General features: G+C 48.2%; 1 protein-coding gene across 4 annotated transcripts in view; it reads left to right on the plus strand.

The window, feature by feature from the left end:
* The window catches only part of MACROD1 (mono-ADP ribosylhydrolase 1), a 200,394-nt gene that overhangs the window by 17,505 nt on the left and 157,404 nt on the right, over positions 1 to 25,485 (plus strand). The window lies entirely within an intron of this gene.

Below are 25,485 nucleotides of genomic sequence, written 5' to 3' on the forward strand. Positions count from 1 at the left end.
TACCCCGGTAACTAGTAACCCTGGTGCTGCACTGACAGAGCCCCTGCTCCTCTGTTCCTGTCAGCCTTTCCTTTTATACACAGCTCATGACACCTGGGGACCCCTTTGTAAAGGCAGATGCCAATGCTACAGTTGGGCAGACTGAGGCAAGCGAGGAGGAATATTGCTGAGGAACAGACTCAGAGGTGGCTTTGTTATATGAGTGGTGTTATTTGACCAGTCATGGACCAAGCCTCTGTTGTGCTAGTTGCTGCACAGACAGAACAGTAAGATGGTCACTGCCCCAAAGAGCTGACGACCGAAGGGACCGTCTACACTGCAATCACAGGGTGTGACTCCAGCTTGTGTAGACATACTCGAGCTCACTTTAATCTGGCTAGCTCAGGTACCAGTGCCGTGAAGCTGCAGTGCAGGGCTCATCATGGGCTAGTGCCTGAGTAATCACCTGGTGGCCCGGGTGGCCCTGTACAGCCTATGCTGTACCCGAGCTAGTGCTGGTCTATCTACATGAGCTGTAGTTGCATTCCCTTACTGCAGCGTAGACATACCCTTAGCAGAAGAAAAGAGACAGCAGGTGGAGACAGAGCAGCTGATGGTGGGGCACAAGCAGACAGTGACAGAGCAGTTATATCATGGTCTGTAAGGGCCTGCACAGGGGAGGAGATTTCTGAGAGCACCAGAGTCTGTCATACTGCAAAGGTAGAAGCAGAGGAAAGGTGGCCCTGGGGTTAGGACGGTAGCCTGGAACTTGGGTTAAATTCCTTGCTCTGCCACAGACTCCCTTGAGTGAGTCTCAACTCCAATGAGTTAGATGCCTGCATAACTTCAAAAATCTGGTTCTTGGTGCATCTCTGCCTCAGTTTCCCCATCTGTACAATGGGGATAACAGCACTGTGCTGCCTTATGGGGGGTTGTGAGAATGCGTGCATTGCCGGGGTCCTGACTCCTAGCACAGTGCCTGACCCACTAGCTAAGAGCTGCTGCTGTTCCTCATGCAGCTGAGCCATTGCTCACCCAAGCCAGTCCATCCATTTGAGGAGTTCCCTGAAGCGATTTCCTCTCCTGAGGTGACTGATTCTTGTTTAACTAGCCCGCGTTCACGCCCAGCAGCTACTGTTAACCCAGCTCGTGAGCGTCCTTCTTTTTATAGACTCTCTCCGTCTGTCTCCTTGGAGCAATTCCTGATTCAGAAACTCACTGGGTTGCATTGAAAGAGACGTTATAAAGTGCTGGACTGATAGCTTAAGTCAGGCTCTGGCATTCAGTTTAATGGACACCTTTTATCTCCCTTTTTATTACACAAAATCATTTAAGCGGCTCTCTGGCTTTGTGAATAAAACAGAGCTTTCATCTCGAGCTTCCCTCACTCTGATCTGCTACCCCAATGTGTAAATTGAGCCAAGGTCCCAAAGCTGCCGGGTCACGATGCTCCCACTCACGCACGCTGTCCATTGGCTCCAGGATCATATGACTGCTTTTGGACTAGATTGCCATTCAAAGGCTCTCGTGCAAAAAAAGTGCGAAGCATGTAGCACAACCAGAAGTGAAGCCCCCCTCCACGCACACTTCCCTCACTAATCATGCACCCCAGAGCTTAGTTTATGTGCTCACGGATTTCATGACTGGGCGACTGAGTGCTGGGGAATGCATGAAATATGGGATATGCCCATTAAAATATAGTTTTATGCTGGGCTCATACTGAATATGCTGTGTGTGCTTGTAGCATATCCCCGGCTAAGCGTGCATAGCGATTGATTTACTACACCGGGTGCTGTGCACACTCACTGCTTGGCCTTGGCATTCTGGGAGCTGGGCAGGTATCAGAACAATAGGCCTGCAATATTTTGCAATTTGTGTGCCCCTGCTGTACCTCTGGAAGAAACCTGCAGCCATCGAATGTTGCATCATCACCCTAAATGGTCCTCAGCCAATCAGAATGATCCTGGATCCTCTTGCAGTGGTTTTGTGGAGGTTTGTTATTCTGGGCCTACATGAATTTGTGATATCTTGTGCCCTGATGTGGGGGAAGAGCAGAGAGGAGCTAGGGGTCAGGACACCTGGGTTTAATTGTGGTGGGTGCTGCACAGACCCTGACCAAGATCAGGGCCCCCACTGTGTGCCACATGCTTCACAAACCCTGCCTGAAATTGGGGGTCCAATATAGCTGCATGGTGAGAAACAGTCCCTGCCCTGAAAAGCTGAACATCTCACAACACAAAAGGTGGGATGGAAAACAGAGGCACTAGGAGGGTAATGGCAGAGGTCAATGGCGGAGCTGAGAACAGACCCCACTCTGGTGCCTACCTTACCTGCTGGACCATGCTGTCTGGCTATAAATATACATACCCTTTGCTAGAACACTGGACAAGGACTCTGGAGATCTGGGTTCTATACTCAGCTCTGCTGCTGGGTCACCTTGGGCAAGTCATTGCCCTGCTCGGTGCTTCAGTTTCCCCAGCTGGAGATGGGGATAATGATACTGACCTCCTTTGGAAATTGCTGTGCGATTTACTGAGTAAAAGTGCTATAGAGAGTGAGGGATTAATAGGATTTGGCGGTGCAGTTGCTGCTGAGCCACTTGTGTGAACTGGGCTTGTGATTCTATATGTACTTTTGCTGTACATTTTTCTGAGGACTGAAACCTGTTGCTTTTAAAAGGACACCTGGACTCACTGCGCCCAAATCCCCTGCCCCTACCACCAGCCTCCTTTGTGCCCCTGGCCAAAGCTCCCCTTCCTCTTCCTCTCTTCTGATGCCAGCCTCTTTCTGCTTCACGCTCCCCCCTTGCCTCTCCTTCGCAGTGTCCAGCTCCCCGAGGAGTGCAGCCCAGAATGCAGTGCTATACATTGGCTCTGTAACTGGAAGGGTGGGGGTATGCTCATCAAGTGCCAGCCATGCACCTCGGTGCCATTTCAGATCCCGCCTTTCCCCGCCCCCATCGTAGTGTCTGCTTCCCAGCGCGCAGTGCTCATGGCAGGGAACCGCTCACAGCTGTGGAAGTGATTGCAAAGCTAACCCACGGGGGCCTCCTCACTCAACGTGGCCAGTCCGTGCTACTGCAGGCAAGCCCCGACATTTAATCTCCAGTTTATCCAGCTCCATCTTCAAAGTAGCTGGGCTGCTTCACCCCACTGCTTCTATGGGGAGGAAGGCTGCTTCCGAACTCCCTCCTCTGATGGGTTGACACCTACTCATCTGCAGCCTCAGTTGATTCCTGACCAGTTTATCCCCACTTGTTCTTGTGACAACATTGTCCTTTAGCTTCAATAGACCTTCTCCCTACCCAGGTCCCCACTCCCACAAAGGCCACGTCTACACTACAGCATAAAATCGAAATTATTAAAACCGGTTTTATAAAACTGGTTTTATAAAATCGATTTTACGCGTCCACACTAGGGCACATTAATTCAGTGGTGTGCGTCCATGGTCCTAGGCTACCATCGATTTCCGGAGCGGTGCACTCTGGGTAGCTCAGTAAAAGAATGAGACCAATAACTTCGATTTCTGTCCACACTAACCCTAAATCGATATAGTAATATCGATTTTAGGGTTACTCCTCTCATTGGGGCGGAGTACAGAAATCGATTTTAAGAGCCCTTAAATCGATTTAAAGTGCCTTGTAGTGTGGACGGATACAGCGTTAAATCAATTTAACGCTGTTTAAATCGATTTAACGCTGTAGTGTGGACCAGGCCTTATAGACCCAACCAGATCCCCTCTCAGCCTTCGCCTTCCCAGGCCCAGCTCGCTCAGTCTCCTCCCGTAAGATTAGTTCTCCTCTCCCCTGATCAGCCTGGGAGCCCTTCTCTGCACCAGGCCGGTTTGGATCCCTTGTTCCTGAATGTGGGTGACCAGAACTGCACCCAGTGGTCCCGCTGAGCTCTTCCCACTGCCTTGTCCAATGCCATTAATACTTCCCTTTCTCCACTGGAAATCCCTCTCCTGATACAGTCACATAATTTGTGGTGCTAACAGTTGGCTTGAGTTGCTGCCTCATCAGGGCTCAGAGCAAGTGATTCTGGACAGGGCCGCCCGAGGGGTGGTGGTGGGCAAGTGGGTCAATTTGCCCTGGACCCCGCAGGGGCCCCCACGAGAGTTTTCCGGGGCCCCTGGAGCGGGGTCCTTGACTCTGGGTCCTCTCCGCTCCGGGTCTTCGGCGGTGGGTCCCGCTTCGGCTGTAATTCGGTGGTGGGGGAGCCCTGCCGTGGGTCTTCGGGGCACTTTGGTGGCGGGTCCCAGAGTGGAAGGACCCCCCCGCCGCTGAATTACCGCCGAAGCGAGGCCCCCACCACCGCCGAAGACCCCAGGTCCCCTGAATCCTCTGGGCGGCCCTGTTCCTGGACACCCTCCCCGCTAATCAAAATACATCTTTAAATATTTATTTCCCCTCAGCCCTGCTATCAAATTGTTTTCCTGCGTCAGGGCGGTGGGGTTGCTACCTGCAGCCCTTCTGTGGCAGAGATTAATTGCAAGGTGGAACTGGCTAGGCGGGGCAGAGGTTGGTGGGAGATTAAGGCTGGCTGTGCGGTTAAAATGCTGGTTTGGTCTTCAGTAGTGATGGCCTCTGCCTGGTGCTCTGCCACCCTTGAGGCTGTGCAGTTGTTTGTGTAAAGCGAGCCCACAAATGCTGCTGCTCCTCTGGCCTGTGCGCTGGTGATGTGAGCCGCCCCCGTCAGTCATAGGTTTTAAAGACAGAAAGGCCCATTCATAGATTCTTGGACTGAAAGGGACCTCGAGAGGTCATCGAGTCCAGTCCCCTGCCCTCATGGCAGGACCAAATACTGTCTAGACCATCCCTGATAGACATTTATCTAACCTACTCTTAAATATCTCCAGAGATGGAGATTCCACAACCTCCCTAGGCAATTATTATTGTTTATATTGCAGTAATGGACTGGGCCCCCTGTAGTGATAGGTGCTTTACAAACACAGAACAAGATGATCCCTGGCCTCGATCCTTTACTCTGACCTTCCTTGAGAAGCCTGTAAATGGCATTTGTCAAAAATTGGCCGAGTAGAATATGCTGCTTTAAGCCAGCAGCTCTGAACTGACTCCCTGAGATGCAGGGCAAGAGCCTCTCTTGTCGAGGACGTTGGGCAATCCCTGAGGGTCCGTGCCTCAGTTTTCCCAGCCCCGATCTATAGAGCATGGAGAGCTACCTACAGTTAGTTAAAATCTGTAACGAGTTTAGATGGGAGAAGTTTGCCCTGCAAAGCCCAGCCCAGTCCTGTGCTCAACCCTAGTGAACTCACCCTCACATGCTTGTCTCCCCTCCCACTCCCCCCAGGCTGGGCAGCTATCTGGCCTGTAAGGATAGTCATGACTGTTATCTCATCATCTTGGTGCTTTTCACCCACTGCTATGGCGCAGTCTCACTGATCATGGATTCTGCTGCTTCCCTGAAAACACACACTGCATGTTAACATTCCTCTTGAATCTGTTTGTATTAGCTGGCTGGCTGCAGGCTGCAAATGGCCTGTCTCGGATATGTGCTGGGTACTACATGTGCAGAACCACAAGGCAGCGAGAGACCTGGAGAGTGGGGATGGGGGCAGGGGTGGAGATAGGACTAGAGCCCAAGAGTTCTCTTCTCTCCCTTGAGCCCACTGCTCTAATCCCAAGCCCCCGCTCCCCTTGCAGAGCTAGGGCTTGGACTTCAGGATTCAGATTTCCATTCCATTCCCTCCTTGATCTAATGCCCTAGACCTCACTACCACAAACAAATCCCAAGAGTCCTGCCGTTTAGCTCCACTTTTCTCTAACCTACTGGACCCCACTCCCATCCCAGAGCCAGGAATGGAACCCAGGCATCCTGACCCCGAGCCCCTCCCTGTTCTAACCACGCCACAAGACATTTGTGGCCGAGCAGGGCATCCTCCGCCAGCAGTTGTAAGGGAATGAATGGGGTTCCTTTCACCTCCCTCCAGGAAAGGAGACCCGGGTGTGAGTGCAGCCTTGTCTCTGTCACTCCTTCTCTCTGTTCCCCTGCTCCTGGCCAGAAGAATCCCCATCAGAGTAGTGATGGGCTGGAGCCATCTTGCCAGAGAGCCAGGAGTGTGAGATCCAGATAGGGTGACCAGACAGCAAGAGTGAAAAATTAGGACAGGGGCCGGGGGGTAATAGGAGGCTATATAAGAAAAAGACCCAAAAATCAGGACTGTCCCTATAAAATCGGGACATCTGGTCACCCTAGATCCAGACAATTAGCTGTCTGAGACTGTTTGTCCCTGTCTTCATTATAGCTGTCGGGCTGTATTGCACATTCAGGTTTTCTCTGGCATTAAGCTGCGATTCCCTCTTTTCAGAGGGTTCGCGGGGAGTGAGATACTTTTGAGTAGCTGCCAAGCAAATGGCTTAGAATTGACGGGAACTGCTCATCAGCTCAACCATCAGTTTAGAAGCTTCCAGGGGAATCGTGCTCTGTAGAAGAACCCTACTAACGGAGCGGGTTTATTATGTGTGTTATGGGAGCGACTAGAGGACCCCAACTGAGATCGCCAGTTGTACCAGGGTCTGCCCAGAACCTGACTGAGAATGGGGCCCCCCACTTGGCCTGGTGCTGCGCAGACCCTGACCTGCATCAGCCCCCTCCGCCCACCACCAGGCATTACTCAGAGCCTGACTGAGAATGGGGCCTCTGTTGTGCCAGGCACTGTGTGGATCCCCAGTGAGATTGGGACCCGCTCCTCCCACCTTGTTCTGGGTGCTATGCTGACTCCAACTGAGATCAGGCCCCCCTGTTGAGCTGGATGCTGCATAGAACATGACCAAGATCATGGCTCTTGTGTGTGTTTAACTCCTTATTTCACTCCTTCCTCTGGCTCCTGATTGCAGCTGCCCCCTTCGGGGAAAGTAACTCACTGGCTGTGACCAGATCACGGTGCTGAGACAGCTTCAGAGCTGGGGAGCTTCCTTTCAACCTCAAATCCCCATTCCACTCCAGCCCTAGCAGCGCAGTGCTGGGATGCACCTCCCCCCTTCTCGGCTCTTCCTAATTAGTGCTTGATCAGGGCTGTGCAATAAAAACGTGAGTCATACACCCGTCCCTGGTGCCTTTCACCGTCTTGTAACGGAGCATTTGTGAGCTGGAGCCTAAATTGCAAGGCTGAGCTGACTCACTTTCTATGGCAGTGCCCCTTGCTTATTACCAGACACTGCAATTATGCCGCAGACGGGAATTCCACCTCCCACTTAACCTCCCCGCAGGGTGAATTAAGGGGCTGGATGGACAGCCCTAGAGATGGCAGTTTGCTATCCAAATACAGGCCCATCTGCTCCGCCTGTATGGCGGAAAGGATGGTCAGTGTCTGTAGTGCATGTGTGATTGTTGCTGTTTGTATTAAGAGAGAGACCGAGATTCTGATTCAGATCAGGGCTTGCTGTGTCAGATACTGCACAGACCCTAACTGAGACTGGGGCTCCCATCAAGCTGGGTGGTGCACAGACCTAGAGGAGACTAGGGCCCCATCAAGCTGGGAGCTGTACATACTCCAACAATCCGGCTCTGAAGCCAGGCTCGTTAAGAGTATGTACATGCAGTTTTGCATGCAGTATGCAAGAACACAAAGATTAACTCTCACTGAATCTGGCTACCCACGCACACATTTTAGTTTAGTGTTTGCATCTCAAGGATTAACTGTGACCAAAGGTGCACACACCCCCCCAGCGCACACACTTGCAAAATGCAGCTGTCACCTCACTTTAAAGCTGTTTTAATTAAAACTCATCACCTGATGACCTTTCACATTTCACAGCTGGCTTATAAAAGGGGGGTGGGGAGATCTGTGTGGCATGACTGCCCTGCTACAAAGGACCCCCAATGTTTCCGGGGGTGCTTTAGATGTGAAGGCGGCTGCTGCCTGGTATCTCAAGTGGAACGGGCATGAAAAGGACCCAGGGGAAAGGAACCCTTTTGCCGCCCTGTGCATCGATCGGGGTTTATTAAAATTGCAGCTGCATCTCGGATTCTCTCCTGAATTGCCCCTGTGTGTGCCTCTAATCCCTGTGTCTGTGTGCACTCCAATTGCAGCCTTCTCTGGGCCTGTCTCCTTGAAGTGGTATGTGGTTTGCAAGGTAACCCTAACAAAGATTGGTTAAGCATTGGGGGGTCTCAAACTTGGGCAGGGTCTGTCAGGGCCGCCCAGAGGATTCAGGTGGCCTGGGGTCTTCGGTGGCAAAGGGGCCCCCGGCCGCCAAATTGCCGCTGAAGAGCCAGCACTTTGGTGGCGGGTCCCGGGGCTGAAGGATCTCCTGCCGCGGGTCTTCGGGGCACTTTGGTGGTGGGTCCCAGAGCGGAAGGACCCCACGCCACCGAATTGCCGCCAAAGACCCGGAGTGGAAGAAGCTCCAGTGGCTCGGTCCCCACAAGAGTTTTCTGGGGCCCCCATGGTGAGTGAAGGACCCTGCTCTAGGGCCCCTGAAAAACTCTCATGGGGGCCCTTGTGGGGCCCGGGGCCTGGGACAAATTGCCCCACTGGCCCCTCCTCCCCCTCTGGTTGGCCCTGGGGTCTGTGCAGTGTCCGGTACAATGAGTCCCCAAACTTACACATTCTATGATTTACACTAGCTGTGAGTCGGCTTCCTCTAGCTGCTTATCTAGTCTTGAGCCCCTCGCAGTGTTATCTGGTCTCTGAGCCACCTTTACTGGCTGTGGTCGGTAGCAGCTGTTTAAATACACTGCGTTGGCTGGCACTGCTCATTGCTCCGGCAGCAATTGGGGAAAGTTGCCAAGAGAAGTTCAAGCAACATTAACCGCTTGTCACACATGCTTCTGCTTAACGCCTTCAAAGCATGCTTGACAAAGGGTTTTGCAACAGGCTTGTAGCTGCCATATCTGGGGCCCTGGTGCTAACAGGGTCCTGACATGAGCATGAAGATGTTTGGTTTGCAGTGTAAGCGCATGGAGCTGGTCTCTAGATCAGCGATTCTCCAACTCCGGGTCGGGACCCCAAAGTGAGACGTGACCTTGTCTGAATGGGATCACCAGGACTGGTGTTAGACTTGCTGGGGCTGGGGGCCGAAGCCTGAGCCCCACCGCTCAGGGCCAAAGCCCAAGGACCTAAGCCCTGGATGGTTGGGCTCAGGTTACAGGCTCCCCACTTGGTGGTGAAGCCCTGGACCTTTGACTTTGCCCTCCTCCCTCCCACCGAGCAGTGGAGCTCAAGTTGATGGGCTCAGGCTTTGGTCCCTGCTCCTGGGGTCGTGTAGTAATTTTTGTTGTTAGAAAGGGTCACAGTGCAATGAAGTTTGAGAATCACTGCTCTAGATATTAGGGGGGTGGTTTACATGTGGGACCCTTGATGGAACATGAGAATCCTGGCAGTGTGCTCATAGGGTCCCCAGATGGATGCTTCCAAATTAATTATACCATTGCCCGAGCACTTAGCCAGTGTTCAGGGCCTTGTTTGGGTATAGATGGGGGCACCTGGGCATGGATGGAAAAGCAACAATATGAGTCAGGTCTAATCTACCTGGAATCTTGTTTATTTACAAGTCGTCTTACCTTGAATGCAGCAGAACTAACCAACAGAGGACTGGTTTCTTGCTCCAAAATCCCCACGTCTGCCCCTCCAGCAGGCTCTGTGCCCAAGAAGCGCTGTCTCTCTGCTCCCTCTCAGGGTCCCACTTACAACTGCTTCCCCTGGCTACCTGTCTCCCACACACACAACCATCTCCTAGCACTCAGCATTCCTTGCAACCAGGGAAACCCCTCAGCTCACAGGGTTTATCTCTGACCTGCCATGCCTCCCAGACCTTGGCGGTCACCTCCATTGTCTGCAGTTAGTTTTACTACTTAAAGATGCTCAATTGCTCCTTTCATTGAGCCCACACTCCCTTTGAGAGTGCTTGGCACAGCCACAGGCTTTAACAGGAACTGTGACTGTCTTCAGATCCAGGACCCCCTGCAAGACACTTGTTAGTACATTTCAGCATAACAGTATGTTCATCCCAGCAACCCAAGAATCATTATACCCTTCATGCAGATGGGGAAACTGAGGCGCAGAGGATTCTCCCCCTCCCCCCTTTTGCAAACAAGCTTCATGCCAGACCTAGATGCAAATGCTAATTGTTTTTCAGGGAAAATTTTAAAATGTTTCCTCCTTCGGTCCCCGCTCTCCAAAAAAATTTCCTGCAAAAAACTTTCATTTTTTTCTTCCAACCAAAAATGGATTTTGAGGAATTTTGGGGGGCAGTACTTCTCCTTTCTCCCTCACTTTTCTGGAAAAACTGGGTATTGAGCAGAAAAAAATTAAGGAAGAAATTTTGAATGAAACCAACTGGGAACAAAGATTCTTTTTGTGGGGGATGAAAAAAGGTTGTTTTCAATTGAGAAATGTTTTCGATGGGAACATTACAACTAACTGTGCTCAACACCCACAATCCGGAACAGATTTTCCAAGCAAATGAGAAAGTTGTATAATAATAATTAATAATAACAACAACACACAGTGTTAACTAGTACTTTTCATCGTAGATCTCAAGGCACTTTATGAAAGAGGTTGGTACCATTATCCCCGTTATACAGATGGGGAAACTGAGGCACAGCAGGCGAGGTTTGTACAAGGTCATCTAACCAAGATCAGAGCTCCCACTGGGTTGAGCTCTGTACAGATGCCAGATATCGAGGTCCCTCATTGTGTTGGATGCTGCACAAACCATAACCAAGCACCATGGGAGCCCTTATCTCGGTGGGTCTGTGCAGCGCCTGGCACAATGGGGCCCTGATCTTGGTCGGGGTGTGAGTAGCATCTGGCACGATGGGGCCCTGATCTTAGCGTGGGGCCTTTAAGTTTCCTGTAGCACAAATGATAATAACCTTATACCCTTCTTCATATCGCTGATCTGCTTCTGTCTCCAACTGTGATGTGGAGATAAGATGTGTGATATTCCTGTTGCTAATGACTCTCTTATCAGCTGTGTAGCCGATTGCGTTATTTTGCTTCCTGCTTCCACTGGCTTAGAAAGGGAGATTGCAAAAGGTTAAACAGGCTGTTTGCAGGCTTGTTCCATCATCACCTGCAATCTGGGAACATTTAGCACATAGCAGGCAGGCAGAGTGCCAGCTGAAGCCATGCTGGGTTCAGTTGGCGCGTGGCAAAGGGTGGGGGTCGGGAGCCCCAGAGAAAGCCTGTTAAGCTTTCTCCAGGGGGAGTTTTTGCTAAGTCAGCAGTGTTGGTTTTATGTTTGTTAAGGCAGCACTTTTGGAGCTGCATTTGTCTGTCCTTTTCACTGACTGGAGAGAAGGCAGCTTGATCACACAGTGTAGATGCACCTACTTGAGGAGGAGATTTCTGAGAGTATAGGGCTCTTTAATGTAGCAGACAAAGGCAAAGCAAGAACAAACAGCTGGGAGCCAGAGCTAGACAAATTCAGTCTGGAAATATAAGGCACTCATTTTTCAAAGGGAGGAGAATTAACCATAGGAGCAACTGGGAACGGGATGGATTCTTCGTCACTTATATTCTTTGGGTCACAATTGGATATCTCTGAAAGAGATGCTGTAGCTCAGCACCAGCAATGGGTTGGAGGCAGGAATCAGTGGGTGACATTCTCTGTGCTGTGCAGGAGGTCAGACAGGATAATCACAGGAGTCCCTTCTGCCCTTACTGTCTCTGAATCACATTTGGTATATGTGCATGTGTGTGTGGGTGTATCAGATTTTGTTGAGAGAGACAGACAGACTTTTGAGCACCTGTGTCTGGGTTAGATTGCAGTGAAAACAAAGTGTGTGTGTGTGTGTGTGTGTGTACATGTACCTGTTTGGGGCAGCCACACTCACTCCCAGTCTCCCTGGCCCTTTCAGTGTGCTTGTTACCCCAGCGCTGCAGCTCAGCATTGCCAAGTGCTGCCCATTTCCCAGTGTGTTCTGCTCTCCACCCGCCTGCTTCTCTGTGCAAAATATTCCTTGTAAAAAATGAAATGCCAGCTATCATTACCACCCTTGGTCAGGGCTCTGTCTCTTTCACGGGGATGCTTTTCCAGACCAAAGTGGGCTGCAGGGGGTGCCGGGAGAGACACCGAATGCGAGATAAAGGAGCTGGAGTCCTGCTGTTCCTTCCTCTGCAGAAGGAAGCAGCTTACTCTTTTACCTTCACACTCAGCTGCCTTTGATCCAAAGGAATTCTTAAATACAGCTGCAATCTGGCTGGCTAGCTCAGAGTCCTTCAATCACGCTACAGCCTCAGCTCCTAGTCTTCAATGCTCTTTTATCCAACCCTCCCAGCACCATCAGCCTGAAGCATTCAAACACCATCAAAAATCCTGAGATTGTCTTAAAAAACATGAGATGTGGGGGATGTTTGCGCTGCTGTATCTGTATTGTGGCAACCCCCTTGGCAGGACCATTACATTAGTGTCAAAGAGCGTGCTGGCGCAAAACTCCTTCATTTCAAATGGATGAGTCACGTTCTACACAGGGGTGACAAATCTGTACTAGGGCCGTACACTATGCAAGTCACTGTCACAGCAGTACAACCTGTCTGCACGAGGGACTAGCACTGTTACTTTTTACACGGGAGTGTGCACTGCTGCAAGTCATACTTTATACAGTGCAATACACCAGCACTAGGGTCTTGCACTAATGCAACCCCCGTCCCCCCAACCCAGTACAGACAAAGCACAGGTCACTTACACCAATGGATAAGAACACAGAGTCCTGTGAGAGTCTTCACACCAGGCAATTCCTTTCCCCTGTATCCTAACTTGGATATTCCAGCAGATGCGTTGTTGGGTTCCCCCCTTATAGCATCACAAGGAAAAGCTGAATCCTTTCTCCCACGACAAATCCATTTGCTTGAGCGCCAGGAAAGAGCCAGTTACAATATTTCCTCTCCTCTGCACCAGCTCAGGCTGGCTTTGAAGAGGCGATTAGGTGCCCAAGGCTCCAGGTGAATAAAAGAGGATTTAAAATGCTTTTATATTTCCCGCCGATTCCTCCTCAGTAGGCTTTTGGAGACATGCCATGCATCAAGGGGTGCTTTGATTCAGGACGTGCACCACTTGGAAAGGAGCTATCCAGGAATGAGTACTGCACCCTGTTTAAAACCCTACTTCCAAATTCCCTGATCTGAAGTACAACCCCAGCTGCATCCTGCAGTATCATCCTTGCCAATCCATCCCCAAATACCAGAGATTTCGAAAGAGCAACCTCATGCAGTCGAGCTGGATGGATGTGAAACGATCAAGAGGGCATTGTCTGCTTATTTCACACTAGTGTAAATGATGACACGAAAGACCACCCCAGATGTCTTTGCCCATTTGGGAGGCATTAGATTGTGCTGAATGTCTGGGATTGTCCTGGGAGAAGATTTCCCCTGAGGGACAGATATCGCTTAGTCCATACGATAGAAGCTAGATTTTGCAAGAGATCAGCTTTCCTTTAGACATCCCAACTGAGATTGGTGCCCCATTGGGCTGAGCACTGCATAGACTCCCAGCTGAGATCAGGGCCCTGATGTGTCAGGTGTTGCACAGATATATGGTGAGAGACGGTCCCTGGCCCAGAGAGTTTAAAGTCTAGATAGGTAAGAGATGGATTATTATTATTCCCAGTTTAAAGATGGGAAAAGTGAGGCCCAACAAGAGAAGTGACTCACCTAAAGAGATTGTAGTGGAGTTGGAATTGAACCCACAACCTCTAGTTCCAGTCCAGGGACATATTGCTAGGCCATTCTGTATCTCAGTGTGCCACTCTTTTCCAAATGAAATGGCAAGATTTTCAGTAGTACTTTGGTCTGGTGGGTAAGGTAATGGATTGAGAGTCAGGACAGCTGGGTTCTGCTCCTGTTCTGCCACCAACTTTGGGCAAATCACTGCACGTCTCTGTGTCTCAGTTTCCCTCCTGCCTTTTGTCTGTTTAGATTGTAAACTCTTCAGGGCAGGAACTGTGTCTTACTCTGTGACTGCGCAATGCCCAGCACAATGGGAGCATTGATCTCAGTTGGGATCTTTACACTGCCTGGCACAACGGATCCCCAATCACACCTGAGTTCTCCAAGCATCATTGTGATATAAATAATGCCTATTGGGAAGCTGCTTTTCTCCAGCCTGGAAAGGATGTTAATATTTCTATTTTCTGGCAGATTTAACCTCTGGTTCCAACCTGCAGAGATGGCCAGTTAAATCATGGACTGGGCATGTGGCTTTTTCTGGACCTCAATTATTCAGGCTAAAATGTTTCTTTCTTAGTGTCAATTGGGATTCATGCTACTCTCAGAACCAAAGTACATAGCAGAGTCCCCAATGGAGTGACCGGGGCCCTTGGGAAGTTGGTTATAATGAAGGACTTGTCACATCTTTCTAGCCAGCTTTTTCTTCTACACCCTCTGGGTCTGTTCCTTTAATACCGGTGTCATCTCGTTGCCTACATTTCTTTCGCCAGATACTATGGGGAGGGGACACGCAGGGCCAGCCACAGGCATTTTGTTGGCCGGGGTGAAATTTTTTTTTGATGTCCTCCAGGGCTGGCTCCAGGCACCAGCAAAGAAAGCAGGTGCTTGGGGCGGCCAATGGAAAGGGGCAGCACATCCGGATCTTCGGTGGCAATTCCGCAGCGGGTCCCTCACTCCTCCTTGAGGGAAGGACTTGCTGCCGAATCGCTGCCGAAGAATGAAGCGGCGTGGTAGAGGTGCTGCCGAAGTGCTGCCGATCGCAGCTTTATTTTATTTTATTTTATTTTTTTCATCGTCACTTGGGCCAGCAAAAAAGCTGGAGCTAGCCCTGGCGTCCTCTCTCCTAACCCAGGAGCAGCCCATTAACTCCAATGAAGTGATGCTGATTTACACCAGCTGGAGAGCTGGCCCAGTGAATGTAGCAGCTCCTATAATGGGTGTGCCGACAGCTGAGGTAACAGATTTTAAAGATAGAAGGGATCATTATGACCTACTGCATAAGAACAGGACAGAGAATGCCGCCCAGCCATTCTTGCATGGAGCCTTATAGCTTGTGGTTCGACTAGGGCACAGTGTACCTTACAGCTCACTGGAGTGGTTCTGCATGTGTGATCATTTCCCCAGCTTTGAAGCCCCAGACTGCTTTTGGTGCACAAAAGCTATCACTGAAGCATGTTCCCGAGCTGAGAAATGGCATTCCCACGCAATGCTGTAAGGAGGAAAAATCCATTAACCTGTAACTAGACATGAATTCAGGTCTAATGCAGAAGCAATGAGCTTGGATTTTAGGTTAAATATAGCAAAAACCACTGTTGTTCCTGACAGCAAATAATTTTCTCCGGGGTGTTCGGGTGTAGACCGAGGCTAGGGGGGAAGATAGCAGAGTGCCAAGTTGGGGGTGGGGTGGGGTGGGGTGGGGTAGAGGAGGAGTCGGCTCCTAGCGCTCATGACATCTACAGAACAAACAAACGCAGTCTGTAAATCCCAGCCCTTCATCTCTGCCTCCACATGGCTGTCTTCATATATCTAGTGGGATGAGCCAGGAAAAACATCCCTGTCATTTTAGCTAAAGAATTCTTTGCACCTGCTATCCAGCCAGCCATGTTTCCATATCAGGCAGAAAAGCTTCAGAGGCTGAATCCTTATTGTGTTTTTCCCTTCCTCTGTGCCTGGAACTCCCCATTCTGCCCTCTGAGCAATGAGAGCTGCACAGGAAGCTTTGTGTATGTGAGGAAATCATGGAGAATTTGTTGGGAGTTGGGTCTCTGCCTAAAGCCCTTCCCTTCAAATCCCCCCTCACATCATGGCCTAACGCCCTTCCCCTCACATTCCCCCCTCACATCATGGCTTAATGACCTTCCCCTCACATTCCCCCCTCACATCATGGCCTAATGACCCTCCCCTCACATTCCCCCCTCACACCATGGTCTAATGATCTTTCCCTCATGTCCCCCCTTGGCAGCATGGCCTATTGCCCTTCCCCTCACATCCCCCTCACACCATGGCCTAATGCCCTTCCCCTTTCATCTCCCTCGCACCATGGCCTAACTCCTTGTGAAGGGATGTGAGGGGAAGGGTGTTAGACCATGGTGCGAGGGGGGATGCAGGGGAAGGGTGTTAGGCCATGGTCTGAGGGGGGGATGTGAAGATAAGGGTGTTAGGCCATGGTGTGAAGGGGGGATGAGAGGGGAAGGACGTTAGGCCATGGTGTGAAGGGGGAATGTGAGGGGAAGGGTGTTAGGCCATGGTGTGAAGGGGGGATGAGAGGGGAAGGGCGTTAGGTCATGGTGTGACGGGAGGATGAGAAGGGAAGGGCGTTAGGCCATGGTGTGAAGGGGGACGTGAGGGGAAGGGCGTTAGTCCTAATGCCCTTCCCCTCACATCCCCCCTTCACACGATGGCCTAACACCCTTCCTCTCACATCCCCCATTACATCATGGCCAATGCCTGTCCCCTGATCGCCTACAGGCCCTGGAGTTTTTTTGCCTGGAATCCAGAGAGGTAGAGGTGGCCATAGATAGACAGATAGATAGATAAGACTGGAGATGGATAAATGAAAGGATGGATAGACAGGTGGAGTGCTGTGTACAGCGATAGATAGAGGGGTGTTTATGGGGATGGATGGATAGAAGGGTGGTATGGGGATAGAGAAAAATGTGTACAGAGATGGATGAATAGATAGAAGAGTATATATGGAGATGGATGGATAGATAGAGGTTAGTTTTAGGAGCTGCCTTAATATTTATACACTAACATCACTCTGGCCTTGGGGATGGAAATGCTTATCTGTTCTCAGGGCCACTGTGCAGTGCCTTGGGGAGAAAAAGCAACGTATAATTCCCTTGGTAGCCCTCTTCCAACTCATGCTCCAAGCCTACCCTAGCACCAATCCATTTTTATTCCTCTACACAACAGTGCCTTTGTTTTAATTTTGCAGTTGCGCACCATCCCCACCCCGCAGGTGAGGAGAGAATGACTCAAACCACCGTAAAAGTTAAATCTTTCTATTTTATTTCAAGAAAGGACAAGGAAAGAATTTTTTTTCTTTTAAACTCGTACTTTTTTTTGTCCATTTGTTTTGTTTTTTGTTTTTATATGAAAAAAAAAAAAAGGGGGACAAAGGAACACATTCATCTCAGACATTGAAAATTTCAAGGCACCTAAAGGAAAGAGGCCAAAGGGCGCGCAATGAGTGCACTTTGGTTTCTCGGAAAAGAACCCTTATTTTGGTGGCGAGGAGGCGGGATAACCAGGCTGGCCTCCATCCGCGCCTGGCTCAGCAGATGCACGGAAGAAGAAAAGGGATGCACGAGTAGAGGGATTGTGGTCCCGCTGATGTGAAGATACAGAATTTGAACATAATGCTGAACTGATTCTGTTTGATGGTGCTGTTTGAGGTCCGATGGATCCCTTGCAGTTTGCAAGGGACTGAACTGAGTCTGATGATGCTATGCGAGGTCCAGTTTGCAACGAGCTGATCTGAATCTTTTAACGATGCTACGCAAGGGGCTAACTTCCTTTGCAGCTGTGTTGAGCTGTTGAATGTCCATTGGCTGTGTGCCAGTCCAATTCTGATCTGGATTATGTGGGGGAATGGAAGGCTAGCTGCTCCTTGGGGCGACTGGTTTGCATGTCAGTTGACAGCCATGAAGATGACAGCTACAATACTAGCCACGTTCCGCACTCTATGCAATAATTTTCCCGTCTATTAACTACCCCAAAACTTGGTTAAGGCAGACTTACGGTTGCCTGCTGCTGTGCCTTTCCAGAATGTTAAAAGTGGCTAAACTTACATTAAGAACATGCAAACTTAAACCTCCCAAACCCAGGAAATGTGCATGGAGAAAGAGGGAGGGATGGGTGAATAGATAGATTGATAGAAAGGTGTGTATGCAGATAGGTAGGTGGATAAAAGGGTGGGTGAGGGCTGGATAGATAGAGAGGGTTGTGTTTGGAGATGGATAGAGGTGTATTAATGTATACCTCACTCCCACCACCCAACCTTAACTCTGCCCCCTTTACCTCACTCTCACTTTGTTACTTTAACCAGCTGCTTGGAGTTCACAGCTCCAAAGGTTCTAGTCCTGTCATAGCTTTTCTTGCAACAACCAGTAAAAATAAGGTTTTGAAGGCTTAGAGTTGTAGGGAGAGGGGTGCTGTTTAGATAGTGCCCCCAGCTGTAAGAGTAGCATTATGGAGTCTACAGTGTATTGTAAATTCTGCAATGGATACTGGTGTATTTAAACACAGGCCAGATAGGGGCTGGAACTCCTAGGCCCCTTTAGATACATTTGTTTCTGCCTTGCATTCTCCAGCCTCAAAGACAATCCTGTTCTTTGTTTACTACCCATGTATGAAAATCCATCCAGCCCTCCCTGGAATTGTAACTGCGGTGCCATAAAGCCAGATGTTCTGCCAACCATGTTCTGATGCCACCGGTTTTGATACCAGCCCCCATCCAGACTACAGCACAGCCAGGGGCAAAGCTTGTAGAACTTACTTAGGCAAAGTTGCCCTTGAAGTCAAAATGAAATGGGCCCCGTTTCTTGTCTCCCTGAATGTCACACAAAGTGCTACCTAATTATTTACATTCTTACTTCGCACTGGTGGAAATGAGTGCAGAAGAGTCAAGTCAACAAAGAATCAAGCCAATATCTGATCTCATAACAATCTTAAGGAACAAAAATGAATGTCTCCTCTACTCTAAGTTTCTGTCCATCAAAGTGAGGATGAGACCGGGACTAACATTCCTTGAGGAGGAAAGAAATTGTTTGTAAAGGCTGCATCACTGATTGCGAGCATAAGGGCCCTGATTCTGATCAGTGTTACACCAGTGTAAATCAGGAGTAATTTCCAATGCAGTCAGCAAGTTCCACCAGTGTCAAACTGGGAGTTATGTCAGTTTCAAGATGAGAGTCACACTGGTGTCAAATTCTGGGATTCACACCAGTTTCAAACTGGGGGTTACACTGTTGTCAAACTGATGGCACCCAGATCAGGGACAAGGATATTTCTAGTAACTTGCCTATGTGACCATCAAAATAGGGCTTGTGGTGCTTGCTTGAATTAAGTAGTTCAAAGGGTGACTCTCACCCGAAAGCTTCGTTTTTAAAACATCAGATCTGATGATCTGAGCCTTTGAAAGATTCAAAAAGGGATTGGATGTTTGGATAACAAGACTATCCAGAGTTAGAATAGTTAATGCCAACAAAATGAACATTAGAAGGGATATTAAAACTCATGCTTCAGGGCTTAAACCGATGTCTATTAGGGATTGTAGAGGGTAGATTATCCCGCATCTGCCTAATGCAAGGATATTTCTGAAGAATCTGGCCAGGATACTGGGTTACATGGCTCACAGGTCTGATTTAGTCTTTTGATATCTATGTTCGGGATGTATTTTAAACTGTTTGGGAACACTGTGTCACAGACAGATGAAATGAGATTGAAGGCCAGCACTTTGGATCTATTTCATCTCGATGACTGAGCTGAAAATGGGCCACCATTCCACCAGATTATCTTTGCTTTGAAGGTCAAAGAGCAGGGACAACTCTGTTCCCACAACTTATTAAAAATAATGATACTTTACCCTTCTGTAGCACTTCCCAGCAAGAAGCAATTTACAAGCATTAGGTAATTCAGTCTCACAATACCTGTTTTACTCTTGGGGGAAACTGAGGCACGCAGCGGGTATGTGACTTGCCCAGCGTCGTTAAGTGAGTCAGCAACAGAGCTGGGAGTAGAACCAAGGAGTCCTGTGTCCCAGCCCATTTGCTTTAACCACTAAATCTCACTCACCTTCCAGAACTAGTAATAGAACGCAGGAGTCTTGATTCCCAGTCCCATCCCCTCAACCCTAATCATTAAATCATGCCCAGATACCTGCCGCAGAAAGAATAAAGTAGCTAAGCTTATTCTAAGGGAGGAGAAAAGCTTTAGAGAGGAACCTCTATTAAAAAAAACCCCTAAGTGACCTATGAGCCCAAGTCCCATTTGTAAAAGTGACTTAGGGCCAGATTTACCAAGGTATTTAGGCAGCTAGAGATGCAGGTAGATGCCTAGTGAGATTTTCAAAAGCTCCTAAGCAGGTTAGGCACCTAACTCCCCGTGAAAGGCAATGGGATTTAGGCACCTAGCTCATTTAAGCACATAAAAAAATCGTAGTAGGCATCCATCTACATCTTTAAGTGCTTAAATACTAGAGCTGGCCAAAAAATGGAATTTCATTCTGTGAACAATTCAAAAATATTTTGTTTTGATAAGGTCAGAACGTCTTGTTTAGACTTTTATACAATCTGATACTAGAATATAAAAATGCGGCATCAAAACCAAGCCTTTCACCCTTTTTGAAGCAAAGTATTTTGGATAATTTCCTACAAAAATGCTGATGAAATCCAGCAAAAAATTCTGATTTAATCCAGTCAGAATTTTCTGATGGAAAACTGGTTTGTATGAAAATTTTTGATCAGGTTTGCTGTATACTTTTGGAGCTTAAATCCTGTTGTCTTTCAATGAGACTTAGGCTTCGTATTGCCTACGTCGCTTTTAAATATGGCTATTTGGCTCCTAAGTCACTTAGGCACATTTGGAAACTTTACCCCATCTCTCTCTAAACTCCCAAGGGTGAGGGAAGGATGAGATAAATTCCTTCAGATTCTCGGATTGCAAAAACCAGACCCTGCAAAAATGGAAGGGAACAAGAAGAAAATTTAAGAAGCCAGTAGAGAATTCAGGCCAAATGGTTATGTGCTATTCAAAGAACGGTGACTGCTGTTACTCAAAGTAAAAGCCCTAGGCAGCTATCAAGCTGGATGGCATAAGTGAGTTGAACAGGTAGCTCAATGTGTGTGTTGGGGGAGTGATGTCTAGTAGGGAGGATAGATTGTAAGATACAGAGACAGTCTGTGGATGAGACTGCTTCCTCAGAGAATTTTTGTGCTTGTCTTTAGGCTCTAGATTCCACCTAGATCAAATATTGATGGTGGAAGCTACAGGGCTCGACTCTCGTTCATTCATACTAGTGCAAAGCGGGTGTGAAACGTTCTGGTTGGTCTCATGCCTGCTTTGCCCTTGGCATTTGCAGGATTGGGCCCCTGCAGGGTGACCAGATAGCAAGTGTGAAAAATCAAGACCGGGGTGGGTGGTAATAAGTGCCTATATAAGATAAAGCCCTGAATATTGAGACTGTCCCTATAAAATTGGGACATCTGGTCACCCTAGGCCCCCAAGAACTGAGATCATTGACACTTTATGCAGAAGGAGCAAATCCTTGGCAAATATAAAAAAACCCCCATATTTGGTGTCACCTTTAAGTGGCTTAGTTTCAGCTAATGAGTTTAGCAGCTGAATTTTTTGGCAACAAATAAATAAATAAAGGAAAACCATTTGCATTTTAAAACACTTTTTTACCCATTTAAATGGCTCTGTCTTAAATGATGGCAGCTTTGCAAGCTGAGCTGTAAATTGTTACTGTAAACTCCAGGTGCGGGGAGGGGAAAGACATAAGCCAAACATGCTCAAATCACCTGAATTAATGAGCGCCAGGCTTGCATTGTGCTAAACGTGTCCTCTTGGAGCACCAGTTCAAATTAGCTCTGTTTGCTAAGTGCTGTGTGTAGAGTTAAACACTTAATAAAATTACACTTCGTGGGAGGTGGAATGCCGGGACTGAGGGCTGGATCCTTTCACGCAGTGTTAATCATATAAATATAAGCTCTGCTGTATGCCTTTCTTTTGTCGTCTTTTACCTTGCCATGGTTGTGAATGGAAAGGAAGAGCAATAAGACTTTTCCCACTTTAAAATGACTCTCTTTTGAACTTTGTGAATACATATCCTTCCATCCTATCCCTTGGTTGTTCTGGCGTGTGGCTAATTAGCTGCATACATTTGCATTGGGACAGACCAGTGGCATAATCAGCTGGGGAAGCTGTATTTTCCAAGGAACATCAGAGCCAAGCTTTGCTGGAATTGCAGTTGCAGTTTGCAAGGGGTGAAGTGTAAAAGCAGATTTGGGCACAAGGACAGATCTGGGGATTTGTCTATAATGCAGGTTGCGCTCCTGGATTCTCATGACTGCCAGCTCTTATTAAAAAAAGTCTCCAGCTCTCCTGGTTATAGAGAAGAACGTGACATCTGGAAGACAAATAAAAGGAACCCCACATTTTTTGTGTGTGGGTTTTTTTTTTAAAACTTTCTGATTTTTGAATGCTTTCATTTGGACAGTCAGTGTGGTCTAATGAATCCCCCTGCACTGGGATTCAGGAGATCAGGCATCTATTCCTTGGTCTGCCACTGGCCTGCTGCGTGACCTTAGGCAAGTCACTTCCCTCCTCTGTACTTCAGTTTCCCACCTCTGAAATGGGGATAATGCTATTTATCCTTTGTAAAGTCCTTTGAGATCCACTGATGAAAAGGGTTATATAAGTGCTAGGGATTGTTACTAACTCAGATTAAAATCACCATGCTCTCTATTGCTCTGTCTGTATCTGGGTTTCTTATTTTACACTTAGATTAAAGCAGGCACTTGTGTCTTTTTCTGTGTTTGTACAGCTCCTGGCACACTGGGGTCCTGATCCATGAGTGGGGCTCGGATAATACAAATAATAAATAGTACGAATTGTTGCCACTCTGGTTGTAGATGAGATGAGATTAGCACGATTTCAATTATAAGCAAGATTTAAGACCTGGTCTTCAGACAAATCAGTGCAAACATCTGTGGAGATGTCTTTATATCAGTTTAAACTGGGCTCATATTGGTGTAGATTGTGTTAATAAATGTAGAGCTTGGCTCTCCACAGAAGTTGTTAATGTTAAACCGATATAATTAAATGGGTGCGACTGTGTGTGGACTGTACTCCATTGGTTGGATGCCAGAAGGGGCAATTAGATCATCTAGTCTGACCTGCATAACACAGGCCATAACATTTCACCCAGTTCCCTCTGTACTGAGCCCAGTAACTTGCCATTTGGCTAAAGCATCTCCCAGCAAGGCAGTCAGTCTGAATTTGGAGACACCAGGAGGTGGAGAATTCACCCCATCTCCTGGGAGTTTGTTCTAGTGGTTAATCATGTGCACTGTGAAAGTTTGGTGTCTTATTTCTAATTGGAATGTGTCTGACTTTAACATCCAGCCACCAGGGCCACCCAGAGGATTCAGGCGGTCTGGGGTCTTCGGCGGTGGGGGTCCTTCCGCTTGGGTCTTTGAGGTACTTTGACGGCAGGTCCCGGAGCGAGTGAAGGACCCGCCCTCAGAGACCCAGAGTGGAAGGAGCCCTTGCCGCTGAAGAAGCAACAGCTCTGGGTCTTTGGCAGCGGGTCCTTCACTCGATCCAGGTGTGTTCGGCGGCACTGAAGAACAACTTTGTGTGTGTGTGTGTGTGTGTGAAATAATAACAGATTATTAAACAACCAATTTGTAAACCCCTAGAGGATAATAGGGTACTAAGTAACAGGCAACATGGATTTATCAAGAATATATCATGCCAAACCAACTTAATTTCCTTCTTTCATTGGATTACTGGCCCAGTGGATGGGAGGAAGCGGTAGACACAGATCTTAATATTAGGCTTCTGACACAGTCCCACATGACACTCTCATAAGAAAAGTAGGGAAATGTGGTCTAGATGAAATTACTTTAAGGTGGGTGCACAACTTGTTGAAGAACTGAATTCCAAAGAGTAATTCAACGGTATGTCATCAAACTGGGAGAGTTTATCTACTGGGGTCCTGCAGTGGTCTGTCCTGGATCTGGTACTATTCAATATGTTCATTAATGACTTGGATAACAGAGTGGACAATATGCTTTTGAAAGTTGTGGATGACACCAAGCTGGGAGGGGTTGAAAACACTTTATGACTTCGGCAAATTGGAGAACTGGTCTAAACCACTCAGATGAAATTCACAAAAGACAAGTGCAAAGTGCTACATTTAGGAGGGGAAAAACGAAATGCACAACTACAAAATGGGGCAGAACCCTCTAGGTGGTGGTTCTGCCAAAAAGGACCTGGAAATTAGGGGGAGGGATAGCTCAGTGGTTTGAGCATTGGCCTGCTAAACTGAGGGTTGTGAGTTCAATCCTTGAGGGGGTCACTTAGGGATGTGAGGCAAAAATCAGTTCTTGGTCCTGCTAGTGAAGGCAGGGGGCTGGACTTGATGACCTTTCAGGGTCCCTTCCAATTCTATGAGATAGGTATATCTTCATATATATAGCAGATCACAAACTGAATACGAATCCACTATGTGATGCAGTTTCAGAAAAGATTAATATCATTGTGTCATAGGTAGGACACTGGAGGTAAGTGTCACACTGGTGAGACCTCAGCTGGAGAACTGTGTCCAGTTCTGGGTGCCAAACTTTAGGAAGATGTGGACAAACTGGACGGAATCCAGAGGAGAGCTATAAAAATGATAAAAAGGTTTAGTAAACCTGACCTATGAAGAAAAAAAAAACTGGGCATGTTTAGTCTTGAGAAAACAAGTCTGAGCGGGGACCTGATAATAGTCTTCCAATATGTAAAGAGCTGTTACAAAGAGGATGGGGATGAATTGTTCTCCATGTCCACTGAAGGTAGGACAAGAAGTCACAGGCTTAATCTGCTGCAAGGGAGATTTGGGTTGGATATTAGGAAAAACTTTCTAATAAGAGTAGTTAAGCACTGGAACAGGCTTCCACGGGAAGTTGTGGAATCCACATCATTGGAGATTTTTCAGAACGGGTTGCACAAACACCTGTCTTAGATGGTCCTGCCTCAGCACAGGGGGATGGACTAGCTGACCTAGCAAGGTCCGTTCCAGCCCTACATTGCTATGATTCTATGGAAGAGAGACAGAGACACCGTCTGTCTCTGTGTGAGATTGGCTCTGTATGTGTGTTTCTCTGTGTGCATGTAGTGTGTGTGTGTGTGCATGTAGTGTGTGTGGTGGGGGCAAGTGAATTCTGGTACAGCCCCCTCACTGATTCCCCAGGGCTTCTTTCAGCGACTTCAGATCCCGTGTCCAGTCTGCGATGACCTTATGAGCCTCTGAGATCTGGCGCTTCGGCTGCTAGTGACAAAGCCCACGTGCTGTAGTTAGCACCAGGGCATCGCCATGCACCTTCCACAAACCCTGCTCTGAGATACAGCCTCACAGTGGCACTGCAGCGGATTCCTTATACCTGTGTTTCAGCCCAAGGCTAGGCCTATGCACCTGAGGGAGTGGGGTCTAGTGGTTAGAGCAGGGAGGCACTGGGAGTTAGGATGCCTGGATTTTATCCCCAGCTCTGCTGGAGTGTAGAACCATGTCCTTGCACTTGACCTCTCTCTGCACAAGACTGGGTGTCACACGCGTTTCCTAAAACATTCAGGCCCAAGCCCATGGAATTGCACCCAATAGCTCCTGTCCTGATTTCAGACCTGGGTGTAATTTTAAAACCTTTGAATGTTAATAAAAGGACAAGAGCATTAAAAGTCAAGGCTGGGTTTTCCAAGGAAGATGGATGAGGGTTAATTGGGGCTGCTTATATATCTTTGTGACTTCCTGAGCAAACCTGCCTGGTGGTCCTCTTAAAAAGAAAGTAACGTTGTGGCTTTGATTCAAGCAATTCTAACCATCTT

The sequence above is a fragment of the Gopherus flavomarginatus genome, chromosome 6 (genome assembly GCF_025201925.1).
Source record: "Gopherus flavomarginatus isolate rGopFla2 chromosome 6, rGopFla2.mat.asm, whole genome shotgun sequence".
NCBI classification, from domain to species: Eukaryota; Metazoa; Chordata; order Testudines; family Testudinidae; genus Gopherus; species Gopherus flavomarginatus.